Source organism: Diospyros lotus, chromosome 14 (assembly GCF_014633365.1).
Source record: "Diospyros lotus cultivar Yz01 chromosome 14, ASM1463336v1, whole genome shotgun sequence".
NCBI classification, from domain to species: Eukaryota; Viridiplantae; Streptophyta; class Magnoliopsida; order Ericales; family Ebenaceae; genus Diospyros; species Diospyros lotus.
The window spans coordinates 20,839,199-20,859,327 of record NC_068351.1 but is presented as its reverse complement, the minus strand read 5'-3'; the positions used below and the strand labels follow the sequence as shown (position 1 = coordinate 20,859,327).

The following is a 20,129-nucleotide window of genomic DNA, read 5'->3' as shown; positions in this document are numbered from 1 at the left end:
GGCCAGTCAGCTTGTGGATTTGCCTTTGGCAGATCTAGCTCGCCAGGTGGAGGTGCTGGGGGCTAAGGGAGACTGGCTTATGGAAGATGCTGACCAGCCTAGTGAGCTCGTGACTGCCTTCGAGTTCAATTCTGGAGTGATTATCGAGCCCGCAGTCGATCTTGCCCTCGACCTACTAGACCCTAACTCCTCGCTTCTCTTTCTTTTCGTAAATTTGAGTATAGGTCAGCACTTTTCTATAATATTTCCTTGATATTCTACTTTGTTTGTTCGTTGATCTTCTTCTTTATTGCTCTCTATTTTCTTCTAAGGTTAAGTCGGGAAATGTAATAATCTTTCCTTCATTTTCTGCATTATTTAGTGTAAGTGTTGAGTAGAGATCGACTTCATATGTTGATTTGATTGCGAGTAATACATTCGTTGTTGCCTCCTTTTACTTCCATCGTTAGGTCATGATAGTGTTTGCTTCAAAGTGATTTGTGGAGACCAGGATGACCCAAGTCTGCCCATTGGGATTGGATTGGGCACAAGTGGGCAGATTAGACTAGCCTGGCTGGGCATGGCATGGCTTGGGAGACCAGGGTGACCCCAGGTCTACCCGCTAAGATTGGCCCTGCGCAGGTGGGCAAGGCATGGCTTGGGAGTGTAACAAAACCAATCCTCTAAGTATCCGATTTTATTGATAAGAGAACCACGGTGTAGAACCGAATATCATCCCATGTAACAAAACATCTGACTTCATTCATAAGAAAACCTTGGTGTTGAATCGAGTAACACGTCGTGTAACAGAACATCTGAATTTATTGACAAGAGGATCTCGATGTAGAACCGGGTAACATTCCCTATAACAAAACTAAGGCAACAACAACTTGACTAAAGAATAGATTGAATCTAGATAAGAAAGAAGAAATCAGGCTGTAACGTAAGTTAAATTTTAAACAGTAAACAATTCGCGAAGATGGTTATGGGGCTGTTACTTAGTTGTAGTACTTCCGTAGGTTGGTTGTGTTCCATGACCTTGGCAGAGGTAGTCTTGAGAGTTCGATGAGGTGGTAAGCTCCATTACCAAGGTTGTGAGTGACTCGATAGGGGCCTTCCCAGTTGGCGTCGAGCTTTCCTTCTCCAAGTTGCTGTCTCGTGATCTCTACCTTCCTCAGGACTAGGTCTCCTTCTTGAAAACTATAGGGATTGACCCCAGAGTTATACCTTCGGGCTGCCCTTTGCTTAGCTGCTCATTCTCGAATATGAGCTAGCTCTCGTACCTCCTGGAGGAGCTCCAGATTGATTTTTTGCTCATCTCCATTGGTATCTTCTTGGAAGTGCTCTCTTCTGGGGCTCGACTCCCCAACTTCCACTGGAATCATTGCTTTTGACCTGTAAAAGAGCCTGAAAGAGGTCTCCATTGTTGATATTTGAATTATGGTATGGTATGACCATAACACCATAGGGAGCTCTTCCGGCCATGCCTTATTAGCCTAATCCAGTTGCTTCCTGAGCCCAGCAAGGATGACCTTGTTGGCAACTTTAGCCTACCCATTTGTGTGGGGATGCTCGACTGATGTGAAGTCCTGATGAATGCTAAGCTCTTTACAAAATTCTCAAAATTTTGCGTTGGTGAATTGAGAAAAAAGGGTAGAAACAAAACAACTTTGCTGAACTTCTAGTGCTAGTATTAGGAGGATGATAGAATTTTAATGCAACCCCTTATTTTTTCTTTTAAATTACAAGATTGTAAGTTAATCATAAGATGACATTTTAACTCACTATTTTAATACATATTAATTACAATTGTATTAATTTTAGATGGCTAGAGAAAAAGACACCAGTTACACCACAAACTTCTCTAGTAGTATGGATGATAGTTTAAGACCTACACCAATAGTACCAAGTCAAGGTAGTCAATCTCAAGCTGATACAGGTGCAACATCACTAGGAAAGGAAAAGAGAAAAATAATAAGAGCTAGATCAAATGTGTGGGATCATTTTACTAAATTTACAAATGCAGAGGGTCAGATTAAAGGTTAATGCAACTATTGTTCTAAGGAGTTCCACTCTGATCCAAATTAAGGGGGGGGGGGACTATGGCTTTAAGGAATCATATGGGAACATGTAAAAAACATCCTCATGCTTTGGAAACCCACCAAATGCAATTAAACTTGCAACCAACTTCAATGACAACGGGGGCTGGGAGAAAGGGGGAGAGTATGGGATTGGTAAATTGAAAATTTGATCAAGTGCTTGCTAGAAAGGCTTTAGCTTGCATGGTGATGGTAGATGAGATGCCTTTCAAATTTGTTGAGCGTGAGGGGTTTAGGCACTTCATTAATGTGATTTGTCCAAAATTTTGGATTCCTTCAAGTTGGATAATTTCTCGTGATTGTTTTGAATTATTTAATGAAGAGAGGTTGAAATTGATGAATAAGGTAAAAAATTCATGTGAAAGAGCTTGCTTAACAACTGACACATGGTCCTCCATTCAAAGGGTTAATTATATGTGCTTGATGGCGCACTATATTGACAATAATTGAACATTGAAGAAAAAAAATTTAAATTTTTGTCCAATATATAGTCACAAGGGTGATGCCATTGCTATGGAAATTGAGAAGTGTCTAATGGGATGGAAAGTTGATAAAGTTTTGACTTTGATAGTAGATAATGCTAGTTCAAATGATGTTGTTGTGGGTAACTTCAGGAAAAAAATGGAAAAATGGGATGCTAGCATTATAAGTGGCAATTATTTACATATCAGGTGTGTGGGTCATATAATAAATCTGGTTGTGCAACATGGGTTGAAAGAGTTGGATGAATTAATAACAAGAGTTAGGGATGCAATCAGATATATTAGACAATTTCCAACAAGACTAAGAAAATTAAAAGAATGTGTGGAAGTGGAAAAAATAGAATCTAAGGGCCTACTGTCGTTGGATGTTGCAACTAAATGGAACTCCACATACTTGATGTTAGAGACTGCTCAAAAGTTTGAGAGGGCTTTTGAGAGATTTGATGAGGTAGAGCCATGTTCTATGCTTGATCTTGGTACAAGTAGTTGGAATAATGACTTGCAACAGGTTATTACTATTGATGGGAGACCCAAGCCAGAGGATTGGACGAGGGTCAGAATGTTTGTTAGAGTGTTGCAACTATTTTATAAGCTTACTTTGCGGGTTTCGGGTACTTCATATGTCACCTCCAATACTTTTTTCCATGAGGTTCTTTCATTTTTCCAACCATCTCAATCAACTCAAGATCGTCACCCTTTTGCCACTCATGTAAGAAGAATATAAGAAAAAATTGGCACCTCAAGGTGAAGTAGGAGAGTGGTCTCAAGTGTCTACTCCACCTGTTATGGAGAATGTCGAGAAGGGAAAATTTGTTAGACCAAACTTGCTTAGTTGTCGTTTCAAAAAGTATAAGTGTGCCAGTGGTAGTGTGTAATACCCCAAAAATGTAATGAAGAGGTTGGATATAATAGGGATAGATGATGTAATAAAGTGTGTTTTAATGGAGGTTTTGGATTTGCATGCAAGTGAAAATGGTTTTAAGGACTTAAATGCAAAATAAAGGATAACTTCTCCAAATAATTGTCATGATAAAGGCTTGTTTGAGAAGCCTTGAGTTGGTGAAATTGTATTGGAGGATTTAACTCAAAAGTCTTAAAGTAAAGATAACCATAATTACTCATATCCCTAAATTCAAAGTAAGTAGATTTGGAGGAATCCTATTGGCCCTCTAAAAGATGAAGATAAGATGGGTTGTTTAGAAAGTCACGAAAGGGGCAAATGGAGGAATTAGATTGGAAGAGTAAAAGCTTTCAAGAGAAGATAGAATCAAATGGTAAGTTTTCAAAGATAGCAATTATAGCTAGGAAAGAAAGTAGCCAACCTAAAAGGGATAAGTGCAATCTTGAACTTGGAGATAAAAGGGCTATAAAAGGGTTGGAGAGGTGGACCACGTAGAGGAAAAATAGAAGGGAAAAGCAAGGGAGAGAAGAATTCAAAGAAAGGAAGCAAAAGAAGCCAAAATAGGAAGACCAGCTTGAGAAAACACCAAAAACGGAGAAGAAACCAAAAAGGTAAACCACTTTTCTTTTCGTAGGATCGTAGTACACTGAAAAGGGAGTTCGTAGGTTCAAACAGAAGTCGAATCAGAGTTAAAATGAAGGAGTTATGGCCGTTTTAAACATAAAAAACAGAATCCGCAAGAACCAGGGGCTTGGCGCGTGAGACACACGTGCCTGTCGCAGCTACGCATGGGGGCGCGTGGCCACCCTTCTTGGGGCGCGTGGTAGGGCCTTTTTCTCTAAAATTTTTATGGTTTTCTCCTTAAATGATTTCCTACAATCCTATGTAAAACTATTTTAGTTGGATGACTCGAACTGTATGTAACTGTAGCTTAAAAGGGATTAATTTCATAAAATTGGTGGTTCAACAAGATATATAGCAAGTGTGAGTGGTTCTCTACATCTTTTGCTCTTCATATTGATCATCCTTTGATTCATTTGTGTTACATGTGGACATGATCACTTACTTCCTTTGTTTGGCATGAAATTTCACTTATTTCATCACTTCATGGCATGTGGTTGTTTGTGGCAAGCTAGTGGCCGCCATGAGTGACTCACAGAGTCACATATGCGTGTTTTGAGGTGAGCATGGCGTGCGCGGGGGTGATTGCAACACCCTGGCATAACTTCCACAAAGGGGATTTCATTTTTGCATACTTGCATTTACATACATGAGCTATTCTTTTCTTAAAACCATCTCACTTGGATTCTTGTAATCTGACTTGGGTTGATGCCCCTGGAACGTTCCACGTTCTAGGTATGTTTGGTGTGCCAGGGACTAAGGAAGCAAGCAAGGCACACAGGAAAGAATCAATGGACGTTTAAGCATTATTTTATCATTTTATGTAATTCTATTCAAAAGTACTGTAACTATTTGGAGATTTGTATCTCTTTTTGTTATGTTAGACTTACATGTTGTTTTAACGAAAGAATTATGCATATTTAGCTTGCATGGGAACCCTACAAATATTTCGGAAGGTTCGATCCGTTGTTTTCGCTGCTAGGGTTTCCTAACGCCTATTGGACAACTAAGAGTAATCCTACTATACTATTTGAGATGAGGAGGAGTTACATAGTGGGTCTACAACTGTGCCTTCAGAAAGGGATAAGTATTTAAGTGAAGTGTGTGAGGAGAAATTGATGACTTTGACAATTTGAATTAGTAGAAAGTTAATTGTCATCGATTTCCTATTCTATCTTCTATGGCTCGGGATGTGTTGGCAATTCCAATTTTTACTGTTGTGTCCGAGTTTGCCTTTAGCATAAGGGGTCAAGTACTTGATCCATTTAGGAGTTATTTTTCTCCTAAAGTGGTTGAAAGTCTAATTTGTATGCAAGATTGGCTTCGATCATCTACCACCCTAATGAGTGTTGAAGAAGATTTGTATCATGTTGAACAACTTGAAGAAGGTAAACTCATTGTTACTCTTTTTTTTTTTTTTTAATTTCAGTTCAATACTTGTTACTTTTAAATTATTTAATTAATTATGTGTATTGTTTTAGAATTGGCAAAGGTTATTGTTGACTGCCCCGCACTTATGGAAATTTAGATTTTGAAGACTCATACATTTGTAAGTAAGTGAATTTGAACCTCTCAGTATTTCAAAATCTATTGGTTATTTGGTTTACTTTGGTTGACTGTGTTTGAGGTTTTTTTTAATTGCCAGCACTCTATGCCATAACCTGTTCTGAAAATTTGTTTTTAATTTCTATCACTCTATGAGTATTTGGAATGTTTGTTGCTATTTCTAAATTGTTTTATTGATTTGTAGCCTTGAGAACACTCTGAATTATGGTCTTGAAAGAGTTTGGGCTATTGGATATATGAAATGTTCGTGTAGGTGAGGTTCCCTCTCTTTTTCTTTTCCTGCCCACATGTTTGGGGAGGGGGGGGGGGGTTCATTGTAATTGTGATATGTTGCAAATTTGAAATTTAGTGAAATTATCTTACTAGTACATCTATGAGCTTGTTTCATTCAGAATATTTAATTTCCTATCTTTGGATTTCCCAGTCTGTGATGATGTATTTATTTGTTTATCACTATTAGCAGGCATGGTGAATAGTTGCCCCCAATCTTTGTAAGCTCTAATTGTATATTGTTCATACTAATGAGGCGAAAAGGAAATTCATTGGAGAACTATAACTCTAATCATGTTTTATCCTAATGCATCTGGTGGTGCTTTTGGAGGGTGAGAGGTAGGAAGGTCTTAAATGACTTGGAGATTTTGGTTTTGCACATGAAAAGTAACATCATTAGTACTTCATTTTCTTGGTTGAGGTTGGACATCCCTTTTTGCTTGCAATCAATTGTGTAGTTTTTGGGTGACCTATTTTTTGTTGCTTAAATCCTAGTATGAATTTTTTGTTTCCTTCTCATCTTTTGTAAGGAGTGCATCCATTTCCAATGCTCTGTATTCAAGATTCACCCCCTTAAGGTTGTAATTATTTTATTAAAAAAAAATCTAACCATATTCTATGACAGGGGTTGTTGGACAAGTAAAAACAGGTTAGAAAATAGATGCAATTGAGATGGGAATGTTATGCTTGATTTATAACTCGAAAAAATAGGGTTTAGAGTAATCAATTCCATGGTATGAAAGGTAAAATCTATTAAAGATAAATTGAGAGGAATGTTGTAAAAATGGTTTGTGACTTACAGGAAAGACCAATAATTCCCCCAATTAGGAGAATTGACATTATCCACAAGAGGTTGATGCTTAATTCTAGGGACGAGAGAGGACAAATTAAAACACGTGGTCTAATTGAAGTTATTGCATCGATAGAAGAAAATGGACAAAGAGATTCAATGTTACCAACCCAAAGTAATTAGAAACAGACTTAATTGAGATCACATTCATCCTTTTTTTGTGTGGTTATTTTGTTGTAAGACTTTTTACACTTTTTGGGATTGATTCCAGCTAAGAGTATATACAAATGATTGCATCACATTGGCCTTCTTAATGAGTTATTGCTGCTTTAATATGATACACATACCTGTAGCTAGTATGGACAATAGTGGAAAAATCATATGGGCTAAGCATAATGAAATACAGACTGTTAACATTAAGAGTGTTAGAGCAGATTATGAGGTTTGATTCAGTTGCTTCTCATCTATACTTGAATGTAATAAATTACAATAATTTCTGGTTAATGTGACATTGAAATTCATTGTTCCTTTTTCATCTCAGGTTATTGATGGAGAGAGATTACCTTTGGTAGTGAAGAAATTGGGGACCTGTGATCTTTACCCACAAGTGAGTTGGTCTTCCTTTGCCCTCTGTAGCAAGGTACTAGATATTATCGTATTTTAATACTAGTGAGCTAGCTATGTTCAAAGAAGTGGAACTGCTACTGTTTTATTTTATGGGCTCATGGAGATATATGTGTGTGTACGCGCGTGTGTAAATGCCATGCAGAGTTTTCTAGTGGTATAACTTTAATAAAGTTCAACATTGAGATGTCAGAATTTGTGGCTCATGCTTTAGGTGTTTGACTGCTTACTTTTCTTCACTTGCATATTTCAGCTCTTGGTGTCTAAATTGTTTTAAACTCTAATTCTTAACACTAGAAACATTAGTTATATAGTGGTTGGTTTGGTTATATAGTGGTCAATTCTCGATTCAGTTAGTAGTTTAGGCAAAACTTCGGTTATCATTTTGGTTCGGTTAGGATATTTTAGAGTTTGGTTATTTTGGTTTCAGTTTGTTCAGTTATACCGTTGTTGGCGGTCAGTTCGGTTTGGTTAGTGTTTTCAGTTCGGTTCGGTTTAGTTATTGATTTTCGGGTGGTTTGGTTCAGTTATAATTGATTGCACACCCCTACTCCCTGGAGGAACCCACAAGGTACAGGGGGTACTAGGACCCTTGGAAGGAGGTTTACCACCCACTGTCTCGTTCATGGAATATGAAGAGCTAAAGAAAAATTATGATGAGTTGAAAAAGAACCATGAGGAGAATACCAAAGCTTTAAAGGACTTAACTAATTTTTTGCAAGTCCTTTTGCCTAGTGTTGAACTACCCTTGTCATCCAGGCACTTGGCTTTCGAAGGGAACAAGCTGTAATCACCTTCAAGAAGGTCGTATATGCCTCTTTAGAACCCTCAAAAGCTGCAACCCTATAGACCTACCCCTAAAGAAATATTGGCAGACAGACATAGGAGATATGAAAATCCATCACCTAAGATGAGACCATAGAAAGTACAATTTCCAAGGGCAATGGAAGTCCAATTAGGGTTATTTGTTTGAAGCCTGTTGAGGCTATTGTTAGTGATGTGCTCTAATGCTAGATTTAGATGACATCTATTAGGGTGTAAATCATATGATGCATCTTTGTATATTAATAATAAAGGCAAGTTGTCATCATTCATTACTCTCCAGCTTTGTATGATTAAGTTCCTAGATTTTTTGTTTGAGATCTCATTCTTAAGTTGTTAAAAATATGTGATGAGGTTCTCTAGTAACATGATTTCTTAAGTGCTCTTGATCCTTTAATTTTTTAGATGGAGACTCTAATTAATCAATTACAGATTGGCATGTAAGTTTACTACTTTGATTAGTATGAGATACTAATGGTAAAGGGTTACGAGTTAAATACCACTGAGAATATGATGCTCGTAGTAAACTCGTGGGTGGTTGTTGGTTGAACATCTCACCGAATGTGATGTTGATGACAGATCACATGGTATGATGGATAATAATAGTCTTGTCATCTGGTTACAATTTTGTAACTGATCCTTTGACTTGAAGCGGCACAATTGTCTTATGCTCTAGTGTGCGAGATTTGTTGATATGCTGAACCATCCAATTGCGAGGTGGGGATGATCATCTTATGTGGTATTGTATTGTTGATGCATAGAGGCAAGTGCTTTTGGATAGGATCCGTTACCCTCATTAAGTTGAGATGAACTTCTTATGTGGTCTACTGTTAGTGTGACAAGAAAATCCTTAGCCAAGTTAGAATGAATGATTAGGAAAGAAGTTTATTGATGTGTCAATTACTCACACTAAAAATGTTATGGCATAGCCTCCTAGGAGAGTCTTCCTGAGGTATCCAGTGGATATTTGTCATACTAAAGGAAATGATTCCCTCGATGAAAGACCCTCTCAATCAAAGCCTATGTTCCCTAGGAAAGCCCTTTATCACCCATCATTCACTCAGGACTAGCTTCTTGGACTTGCATGATTCCCCCTGGTCGAGCTTCACTCCCAAGAGGAATCTGGGAGACACGTCCCTTGCTTACATTACCCTGCATTGTCACGCTACAATATGACTCCCTTCTAGGCCCAGTTACTTTCGGGGCTCCCTCCCTACTGGGGGAGGAGAAGAGGGAACCCTGGGACATCACCATTGAAAATGGAGACACACCGCCCCCTCTCGGGAAGGAGCATCGTACCCTCGCATGCGTATGCCATGTGTCCCAATCCCTCATGTTACCTATAAATACCCCAAACTCATCTGTTTTTGGAGAGGTAGATAACACAACCATCACATCTCTTCTTCTTGCATGACATTCCTACACTTCATTTCTACATCTTGTGCTGCATGACCACCTCTTTTGACTTAAGCATAAGAAAGCCCATGCGAGAGAAATCCCCACGTGCCCTTGACTGCTTTTTGTCTTCCAAACCCCTTGGAAGATGAAGGACCTCTTGCCTCCTCTCAACAATCTCAACCTCTTTGGCTCCACAACTCTCCTTGCCAGCAGATCAAGCACCTCTTAGGCCAATTAACTGGGTCAATCTCGCTGACCACCTCTTCACTCAGGTCTCATGGACTGAGCGGGAAGCCCAAAGGGTGTGTTGGGCTGTGAGATTTTTCTAGATACTCTAAAAGTAAGTATTACTTTTTGTATTTTTGCTGTGCAATCTATTATCTTCTGTCAAGATTTGTCAGAAAGGTATGGAGATCCTAGATTTCAGGATCATTGTATTGGAAAAGTTGTGTAAAAATTGTCTAAGTTTGGTATTGACCAAACAGTGTTGTACTTGAAATTTTCTATGTATATATTATGCAGAAATGAATGGAGAGATTGCCCTATCTTGTTCTCTAAACATTTTGCTATTATTTTCTAGTTCTTTTCTCTAAAAAAACAACATGGTATTAGAGCCCTATTGTTTTTAAGGGCTTGTGTGCAAATAAGAGAAAACCAGTAAGATTTCCCTTCACTAGCCAAAAAGTAAATACCAGAAATTCGAAGACCTTGCTATGGCTTCCAGTAGTTATGGTTCAGGCTCACCTCCTATATTTGATTGGCAAAATTATTAGATGTGGGCTGTGAAGATTAAGGCTTTTCTGAGAGTTTTGGACCACTGGGAAGTAGTAAAGACTGGAAGTGATCCTTCACCCCTGAGAAACAACCCAACAGTGACTCAAATGAAGCACCATGTAGAGGAATGTGCTAAAAAATTTAAATCTCTATCTCTTATTCATACAATCGTGACATAGACCATATTCACAAGAATAATGGCTTGTGAAACTGGTAAAGAGGCTTGGGATAGATTGAGGGATGAGTTTCATGGAAGTGAAAAGACTAAGCAAATGCAAGTACTAAATTTGATAGGAGAGTTTGAATTTCTCATAATGAAGGAGTCAGAGTCTGTGAAAGTTATTCAGACAGACTTATGAAGACAGTAAACCAAATAAGGTTGATTGATGAAGATCTTCCTAAAAAAGGGTTATTAAAAAAGTGTTGGTAAGTTTACTAGAGAGATTTGAGTCTAAGATCTCTTCCTTGGAAGACTCAAGAGACTTGTCTTAACTTTCATTAGCTAAATTAGTCAATTCACTTCAAGCTATGGAGTAAAGAAAAGCTTACAGACTTGAGGAAACCAATGAATATGCTCTTCTGGCAACTCATAAAGGCAAGGTAGAAAGTGAAGGAGGAAGGAAATATAGAGGTGAAAAAAGGAATGATGAAAAGAGAGATCAAAATGGAAGCAAGGGAAAAGGCAAGAAAGGAAAGTTTCCACCTTGTCCTCATTGTAAAAAAAGGAGTCACATAGAAAATTATTGTTGGTTCAGGCCAAATGTGAAGTGTAGAGCCTGTAATCAACTTGGTCACGTAGAGAAGGTGTGTAAAAACAAGATTAATCAGTAGGGACAAGAAGCACACATTGTTAAGGTTTAAGAGCAAGCTGAAGAGAAGTTGTTTGTAGCTACTTCTTATGCTACCAGTAGTGACAAAGGCACTTGGTTGATTGATAGTTGATGTACAAGTCACATGACTTATGATGCTGATCTCTTTAGAAGCTTAGGCAAGTCTAACATTAATAAAGTAAAGGTTGCAAATGGAGACTATGTTAAAATGAAGGGAAAAGGTGATATTGTTGTTGAAACACCCTCAAGTACAAAGTTCATCTATGATGTTTTACTTGTTCCTAAGATTAGACAGAATTTGTTAAGGAGGACAAATGCTTGAGAACCATTATGCTTTGCACTTTGAAGACAAGTCCTGCATTATATATAATCCTCTTGGGAATGAATTAATGACTGTGAAAATGAAAGAAAGGAGTTTTTCAGTTTAATGGAATCAAATAGCCATGCATCCTTATCATATTGTTTAGGATGATTCAAGCCTGTGGCATAAGAGACTCGGTCTTTTCAGTTACTCCACATTAAAACTCATGCATTCTAAAGAATTAGTTCAAGACTTGCTTGCTATTAATGCAAATGAAATGGTTTGTGATGTGCGTCAATATGGGAAGCAAAGAAAATTACCATTTATGGACAGTAATTGGAGAGCTTAAAAAAACTTCAACTCCTGCACTCTAATGTTTGTGGTTCCATGAGTATTTCATCTTTGAATGGCAATAGATATTTCTTGTTATTTATTAATGATTTCTCCAAGATGTGTTGGGTTTATTTCTTGAAACAAAAATCTGAGGTTTTAATGGAATTTCAAAAATTTAAAGTTGTGGTTGAGAAGCAAGCTGGCTGCCAACTGAAAATTCTCATATTTGATAATGGGTTAGAGTATGTCTCAAGAGAGTCCAAGAATTTTTGTGATAAGGAAGGGATACAACATCAATTGACTGTTCCCTACACTCCTCAACAAAATGGAGTGAGTGAAAGGAAAAATAGATCAGTAATGGAAATGGCTAGATGTCTACTATATGAGAAGGACCTTTCCAAGCAATTTTGGGTTGAGGCTATAAATACGTCAGTCTATCTATTGAATATGCTGCCAACTAAAGCCTTGAGTGCAAAAACTTCCTTTGAGGAATGGTATAGATTCAAGCCCTCAGTGAATTTGTAACGACCCATTTTCGAGTACCGGTGCAATGTGTGGACATAGAATAATTATTTTATTTGGATGATAATTTTAAAGAATTAAATGTGATATTATATGTGAGTGTCAAAGGTAGTGGAAATACCCAAAGGTCAAAGAGATGACTTGAGAGGTAATGGGATTTGCAGGTATACAAGGTATGTGTGTAAATAATTTAAGGAAATCTTATTATGGATTAAATTGTATTTGGTTTGAATTTTATTATATAATATTAGAAATGAGAATTTATAAATGTGGGGGAGATGCATGTCATTTTGGGTAATGAAGAGGGGCAATCTAGGAAATGTGAAATATATATATATATATATGCATATGTGAGAGAAGGGAAAAATCAAGAAGAGGAAAAGGGGGGGGGGGGGGGAGCCACGAGAGAGGAAGGAAGGGGAGCTAGGGCTTGATTCTTCAACTCTCTCTTCATTAATCCTGATATCAAAAGGAAAGTTTAATGGCTTTTGTGGTGGATTTTTCAAGCAAAACCATGGGGGAAAGGATTATTAAGGCAAGTTCCTCTCTCATCTTCTTCATCTAACTTATTGGACTTGATGTATGGAGCATTTAGTTAAGAAAATCTTATGGTTTTCCTCAAAGAATTATTGTATAGCCTTCTATGTCAAGAGTTTTGTAAAACCCTCATTCTCTCAAATTAATCCCATTAGTTTCATTTGGATTTTGAAATAGAGGTTGTAGCACCCTTTGAGATGAGGGGAAATGATGTGAATTGAGTTTAATGGAGTATTGGAAGATTTGGGATGGTTTTGGGGTGTTCCCGATCATTTCTGTGCGTTTCTGGGTTCATTAGTCGACTATTTTGGTCAATAGTCGACTAATAAGTGGGTTAGTTAACCCCTGGAAGATCAGGTCTCGGTCCAATTGACTAACCCTTTCAATAGTCGATTAATCTTCTCATTAGTCGACTAAACCTTTTAATAGTCGACTAAAGGGTTTAGACAGCTTTGTGCAGTCGTACGGTTTTGGCCATAACTTTTTGTGTGGATATCTGATTTAAAAACTGTTTAAAGCGTTATAAACTAGAGTCAAAGGGATTTGATTTGGTATAAGATTTGGGTCATTTGGAAAAGTATTGAAACCGTGAGGTTCCTTTGAAATGCTTGCATGAAATTGAGAAATTGGAAATTGTGTCTATGGAATGTCCTTTGTTTTGTCCATCCTTTTTATGGATGAAATCATAACTCATGCCTATTTCCTTGTATTTTAAACCTTTTGGTATTATTAGATTCATGTTGAATCTTGCTGAAAGCTTAAATAGGGTTTAATTCACCCTATCTTTCTTAAGGAATGATGCTTTCTTAGTTAAGGTGTAACTTATGCAAGACTTCGGTGTTGTCTTGCTTGTATTCTCTGACCAATCAACATTGCTATCTAATTCTTAGTGCAACCATTAAAATTTACATGTATGGGCTTATGATTGGGAACGAAATGGTATGTACATAAATATGTTCGCTCATTTATGATGGTTGTGATATGGCAGGTGTCCATAGAGAGTGTAATGTGAAGAGGACATAACTTAGGCACGTGAGAATATAATTGTGTATGGGAGTTATCCCTATGAACTATAACATGGTTTTCATATCGGTGGGCTTATGCCCGACAGTGGTTATCATGCCAATGGGTTTATGCCCAACCATGGTTATCATGCTGGTGGGTTTATGCCCGACCGTGGTTATCATGCCGGTAGGCTTATGCTCGACCGTGGTTATCATGCTGGTGGGTTTATACCCGACCATGGTTATCATGCTAGTGGGGTTATACTCGACCGTGGTTATCATGCCAGTGGGCTTATGCCCAACTGTGGTTATCATACCGATGGGTTTATGCCCGACCATGATTATCATGTCAGTGGGCCTATGCCCGACTGTGGTTGTTATCCTGGTGGCTAGTGCCTGGCCATGGGAGCTACGGCTCGTAATGCTGCCTAGTATGGACTAGGGTATGGGTGGATATTGTTCCACAATTGGTAATGGAGTACTATGGATTTGAGACCCACAACAGCCTTATCTTATGATGCATAAGACTGTGGCATCACAGGCGAGTGCTAGTGCCACAGAGTGGATTGAATTTATAGACCCAGGATAGGCTGTCTTGTGACATGAATGTACGATATTGCAAGATAATGGGTTATGTTCTTAGAGCATTAGATGGGTTCCAGAGATTATATAATAGTGAGGCTACTGGAGTGTACCTTGCCCATGCTATGGTAGGAGTTTATTACTTGTGTAGATTGTACAGATCTCGGTTATGGTTGCGACCATGATATTCCATGTTATAATTTTGCCTGTATTACTCTATGCCATGATCCTACCATATATTGCTTGTTATTGCTTACTGAGTCTCTATCTTGATATATCTTACGCTTTATTTTATTGTATTATACTTGCTGGGCCTTGCGGCTCATTCTTTCTCTTCATCTAATTCTAGGTGCAAGTAAAGCGAAGGATGAGAGTGGTCCTAGCAAGGGATGATCTATTGGGTCAGATGTGTATAGAGCTCACTCGAATAAAAGGTTTTGGGGGCATTTGTTGGCTGGCTAGGTTGTACTATGGTATTGTTTGCATTGTATTATTGCGGTTTGTTGTATTCCCCTTTGGGATAACCTAATGATATGTACATGACAATAACTACTATGTTATGTGTAAAGAAAAAAAAGAAAAAGAAGAATGGTGGAATTATTGCTATTCGTTGTATTAGACCTCTGGGGTCATTACAAAATTACCTTAGAGTATTTGGTTGTGTGTGTTATGCTCATGTTCCAAAATAAAAAAATGGAGAAGTTAGATAAAAAAATCTGAAATAGGCATCTTCTTGGGATATAGTACCACCACCAAAGGTTATAGAATTTTCAATTTGAAAACTGAAAAAATCATTATCAGTAGAAATGTCAAATTTGATGAGCTCTTCAGGTGGAAATGGAATAAAATGAAAGTTGAAGCCTTAAAGGAGATTTTGAATTGGGGAAATATATCCTAAGAACAATATGTCACAACAGAAGAAGAGGATTCTGATATGGTTGATGATGCTATAGTTTGAGGAACTAGAACTCTTGAAGAAATTTATGAAAGATGTCATATGGCTTTACTTGAACCTGCTAACTATGTTAAAGTTTCAAGTAATGATGATTGGAGACTTGCCATGCAAGAGGAGATGGGTATGATTGAAAAGAATAAGACATGGAGCTTAGTAGATAGACTTGAAGATCAAAAGATAATGGGTGTTAAGTGCGTTTATAGAACCAAACTCAACCCAGATGGTTCTTTGAACAAACTAAAGGCCAGACTTGTAGTGAAGGGTTATTTTCAATAGTTTGGTATGGATTTCACTGAAACTTTTGCTCCAGTTGCAAGAAATGATACAATAAGGCTTTTAGTGGCACTAGCAGCAAAATTGGGTTGGAAATTTTACCATTTAGATGTTAAAACTGCATATCTAAATGAACTTCTTGAAGAAAATGTTTATGTTGAACAACCGAAAGGCTTTCAAGTTGCTAGAAGTGAAGACAAAGTTTATAAGCTGCACAAAGCCTTATATGGGCATAAACAGGCTCCTAGAGCCTAATACAATAGAATTGACTCCTATTTGCTACAATAAGGGTTCAACAAAAGTGAAAGTAAAGCAACTCTTTACGTGAAAAGGGCTGGAAGTGAAGTGGAACTCTTTATTTCTTTATATGTTGATGATCTCTTGATCACATGTGGTGATTTAAACTCATTGAATCAATTCAAGTTGAGTATGGAAAAGGAATTTGAGATGTCTAACCAAGGTGAAATGAAGTATTTTTTGGCAATGGAGATAGATCAAAATGAAGTTGGTATATTCCTTTGTCAAAGAAATATGCTCGAAAATTCTAACGAAGTTCCATATGGAGAGATCAAAGCCTGTGAGTACTTCTTTAGTAGTAAATGAAAAGTTAACCAAGAATTATAATGGAAACAAAGCAGATGCTTCAATCTACAGAAGCCTAATCGAAAGTTTATTGTATTTTTCAGCTACAAAACTTGATGTTATGTATCTAGCAAGTTTTCTCTCTAGGTTCATGCATTCTCTTAGCCAATTTCATCTTAGTGCAACAAAAAGAGGGTTGATGATCTCTTGATCACATGTGGTGATTTAAACTCATTGAATCAATTCAAGTTGAGTATGGAAAAGGAATTTGAGATGTCTGACCTAGGTGAAATGATGTATTTTTTGGCAATGGAGATAGATCAAAATGAAGTTGGTATATTCCTTTATCAAAGAAAATATGCTAAAAAATTCTAAAGAAGTTCCATATGGAGAGATCAAAGCCTGTGAGTACTTCTTTAGTAGTAAATGAGAAGTTAACCAAGAATTATAATGGAAACAAAGCAGATGTTTCAATCTACAGAAGCCTAATCGGAAGTTTATTGTATTTTTCAGCTACAAAACCTGATGTTATGTATCTAGCAAGTTTGCTCTCTAGGTTCATGCATTCTCCTAACCAATTTCATCTTAGTGCAACAAAAAGAGGGTTGATGATCTCTTGATCACATGTGGTGATTTAAACTCATTGAATCAATTCAAGTTGAATATGGAAAAGGAATTTGAGATGTCTGACCTAGGTGAAATGATGTATTTTTTGGCAATGGAGATAGATCAAAATGAAGTTGGTATATTCCTTTACCAAAGAAAATATGCTCAGAAATTCTAAAGAAGTTCCATATGGAGAGATCAAAGCTTGTGAGTACTTCTTTAGTAGTAAATGAGAAGTTAACCAAGAATTATAATGGAAACAAAGCAGATGTTTCAATCTACAGAAGCCTAATCGGAAGTTTATTGTATTTGTCAGCTACAAGACCTGATGTTATGTATCTAGCAAGTTTGCTCTCTAGGTTCATGTATTCTCCTAGCCAATTTCATCTTAGTGTAGCAAAAAGAGGGTTGAGATACATAAGAGGTACAACTGATTATGGTGAGTATGATTCTTAACTAATTTGACTTTTATTAGTTAAATCAAAGAAGTTGTGAGTATGTACAGGTATCAAGGTAAATCCTAAATCTTAAGCTTCTATAAAAGGCCAAGTGCTACACTAGATCAATGTGGGTTAGTCAATTGTGTAATACCCAAGAACTTTGGGTTATTATTTTAAAGGAAAACTAGAGATTCGAGAAAATTAGGTATTTGAAAAGCCTAAAAAATTTACCGAATTGGCCAAAGGGAGTACCCTAAAGCTTAAATGTCTAAGGAAATAGGAACGCCTCTAGCGAGCATCTCGAGGCATGATTTTTAGGATCGAAAGAAATGCAATCGGGAACAATTTTCGGTATAGCAAAAATGCAACTGCTATTTAAGCTGCAAAATCGAATTCTCGCAGGAAACTCTCGAAATGATGATGGAAGCTATGGGAAGCTTCAGTTTATCGAGTAGAACAACCCTTCAGAGGTTTCAGGAAGAAACGAGTAGGTTTAAAGCCAACACAGAGAAATGGGCCTAAGTGCAATTTTCCAAAGTTGCCCAAGGAGGGTCAAAATGACATTTTTTCAAAAGTTTCAAAAAAGAAATGGAAAGATTGGAACTTAAGGGGCTTAATTGCAATTAAGGAAAGAGTAGGGGTTGTGAGGAAATGGGCTAAAATAGGAAAAACTGAAACTGAAAGGCCAAAGTGAAAAAAAAAAGAAGAAAAATTCGGCCATGGCTTCTGACAGTGGCGCACGATCTCTGACCAGTCGTTTCAGGCAATGAGCTAGCACGATGGATGGTCGGGGATCTCGTAGGAGTCATCATGAGCTGCCATCGAGCACTGGAGTGGCTAGAATTTTGAAAAATTCTGGCCAAATTGCAGGCGGCAATGGTGCGACCTGCAACTCGACATTTTGGTGGGGTGAGGTCGATTTCGAGTCAATCTAGGGGAGGGGGAAACGCCGAAGGCAGTGGGTAAGCCATCTAAGGCCATTTCGAAGCTCGACATTCGCCTATAAATAGAGCTCTTGATGGCTGAAATTTTCAGAAGTTGGAGGCTCAAATCGAAGGCTATTTTGAACGAATTGAGAGGCAAGAATAGAGGGCTTTTGTTGCCCATAGGTTGAAGATCATATCTGGAGCATTTGGTGAGCAACGTAGCAGAAACGAAGGCAAATCGAAGCCTCGCCGGAACCCTCGGCGGACCGCCTAGCCGAGACTTCAAGCTCTTCGTTGACCGGCTTTCCGACCTCCTTTCGAGCCCATTCAAGTACCCCTAGGATCGATTAAGCATGGGCTTTCTCGAGGTATAATTTTTGCATTTTTCCGGCAAGCCATAGCCAGAGAAGATGATCGGCGCGTGGGCCCCACTCACTAGTCTCACTCACCCTAGCATGTGGTAGCGTGTGCGGGCTTGGTTTTTTGTGCAATTTTTTTTTTAAATAGTTTAGAAAAATATTTTAGAATTTCCTATGTAAAAATATTTGGAGAAAAATAGGTGTAAGTATTTTTTTTGGAATATTAGTAAGGAAAAATTGAGAAAAAGGCAAGAAAATTGAAGAAAAATAGGTTTTATTGATTATTTAAACAAATATCTTGCCTAGGGTGCTTTGGGAAGTGAGGTGAAACATTTGGTGCAAATTTCAAGGTTGGCACGCAAATCGAGGCAGTTGCACACTTTTCGAGGTATCCCGATAACTGTGAAAGGTGAGTGGTTTTGTCCCTATAACCCATATATGATATGATTTCTTTTCTATGCATGATATTTTCACATGTTGTAATCATTTTCGTCCATATACTGTTGCATGGGAAAACGTGATATATGCACGACACGATATTTTTATCATATTGAAACTCGTGCATGGGGTTGGGATGTTACCCTAAGAGTATAGCAGCAATTCTCCTAGGACAATTAAAGGAACAACGTTAGGCTTATCCTACAGAGGTTTGGGATTCTGCCTAGGGTTCCGTGCCGGGCCAGTGGGCCTGGGAAGTTACATTATGGTATATATTTATAAATGTCCATGCATCATGCATTATTTATTCATGCTTATCTAACCCTCACTTAGAAGATTTCATCTTCTAATATTGGATTATGTCCCTAGAATATTCCACGTTCCAGACGAGGCAAGCAGCCGAAAAGGCAAGGAAGTGATCGAGGCATGATCGTGATGGAGATTTTGTGGGTCCCTTGTGGAACTAGGACTATCTATTTTATTCGAATGTATTGCTTAGATTTTAATATTATTGGTGATGTTATATTGGGTGAGTGATTTGTATGTACCCACATGTGTTGTGTTTTCGAAATTTCTTACAGGTTCTGATCTTTCTTACAGGTTCTAATCTTTCTTACAGCCGGTTTATGTTTGATGTAAAAAAAAAAAAAAAATCATAGCATATATTAATGCCCTGGAAGACGAGGTGTTACAAATTGGTTGCTGTTGCTATTAAGCAAGCCTGAGCCATTGATATTTGAACAATGAAGACCCAATTGAAATTTAGACATAGCAAATGCCATACTATTTTGAGCCTATATTCATTGCTTGAGTGATTAGCTCTTCATGCTCATTCTCTTCACTTTAAGCAAATTATCTGATAATGTTTTCAAGTAGATATTTTTAAACCAGATACTAGATATAAGAGAGTTGAGTACTTTATTCATCATATCCATATAACTCTCTTATTGTTTAAGAGAATGTTGAAATCATTATTTTATCTTATATTTTTCTCTTGAGAAATCCCTTCACACATTACAAAAAAAAAAAAAAAAAAAAAACACATTTTAGAGACAGATTTAGCGACAAAATTTTTCCATCTCTAATTAAAGATGTCTTAGCGATAGATATTCCGT

General features: G+C 37.6%; 1 protein-coding gene across 3 annotated transcripts in view; it reads left to right on the top strand.

The window, feature by feature from the left end:
- The window catches only part of LOC127791231 (alpha-dioxygenase 2), a 42,053-nt gene extending 22,458 nt beyond the window's left edge, over positions 1-19,595 (top strand). Inside the window, exons 9-13 of one of the 3 annotated variants that reach the window (XR_008020887.1) lie at positions 5,399-5,470; positions 5,564-5,635; positions 5,833-5,901; positions 7,250-7,315; positions 19,384-19,595. The gene's annotated coding sequence lies outside the window, so the exon portion shown is untranslated. Of the gene's footprint in view, positions 1-5,398; positions 5,471-5,563; positions 5,636-5,832; positions 5,902-7,249; positions 7,316-14,784; positions 15,016-19,383 lie in introns of those variants that run through there. The other 2 variants (XR_008020888.1, XR_008020886.1) reach the window with 2 other exon arrangements.
- Positions 19,596-20,129: the final 534 nt, after the last annotated feature.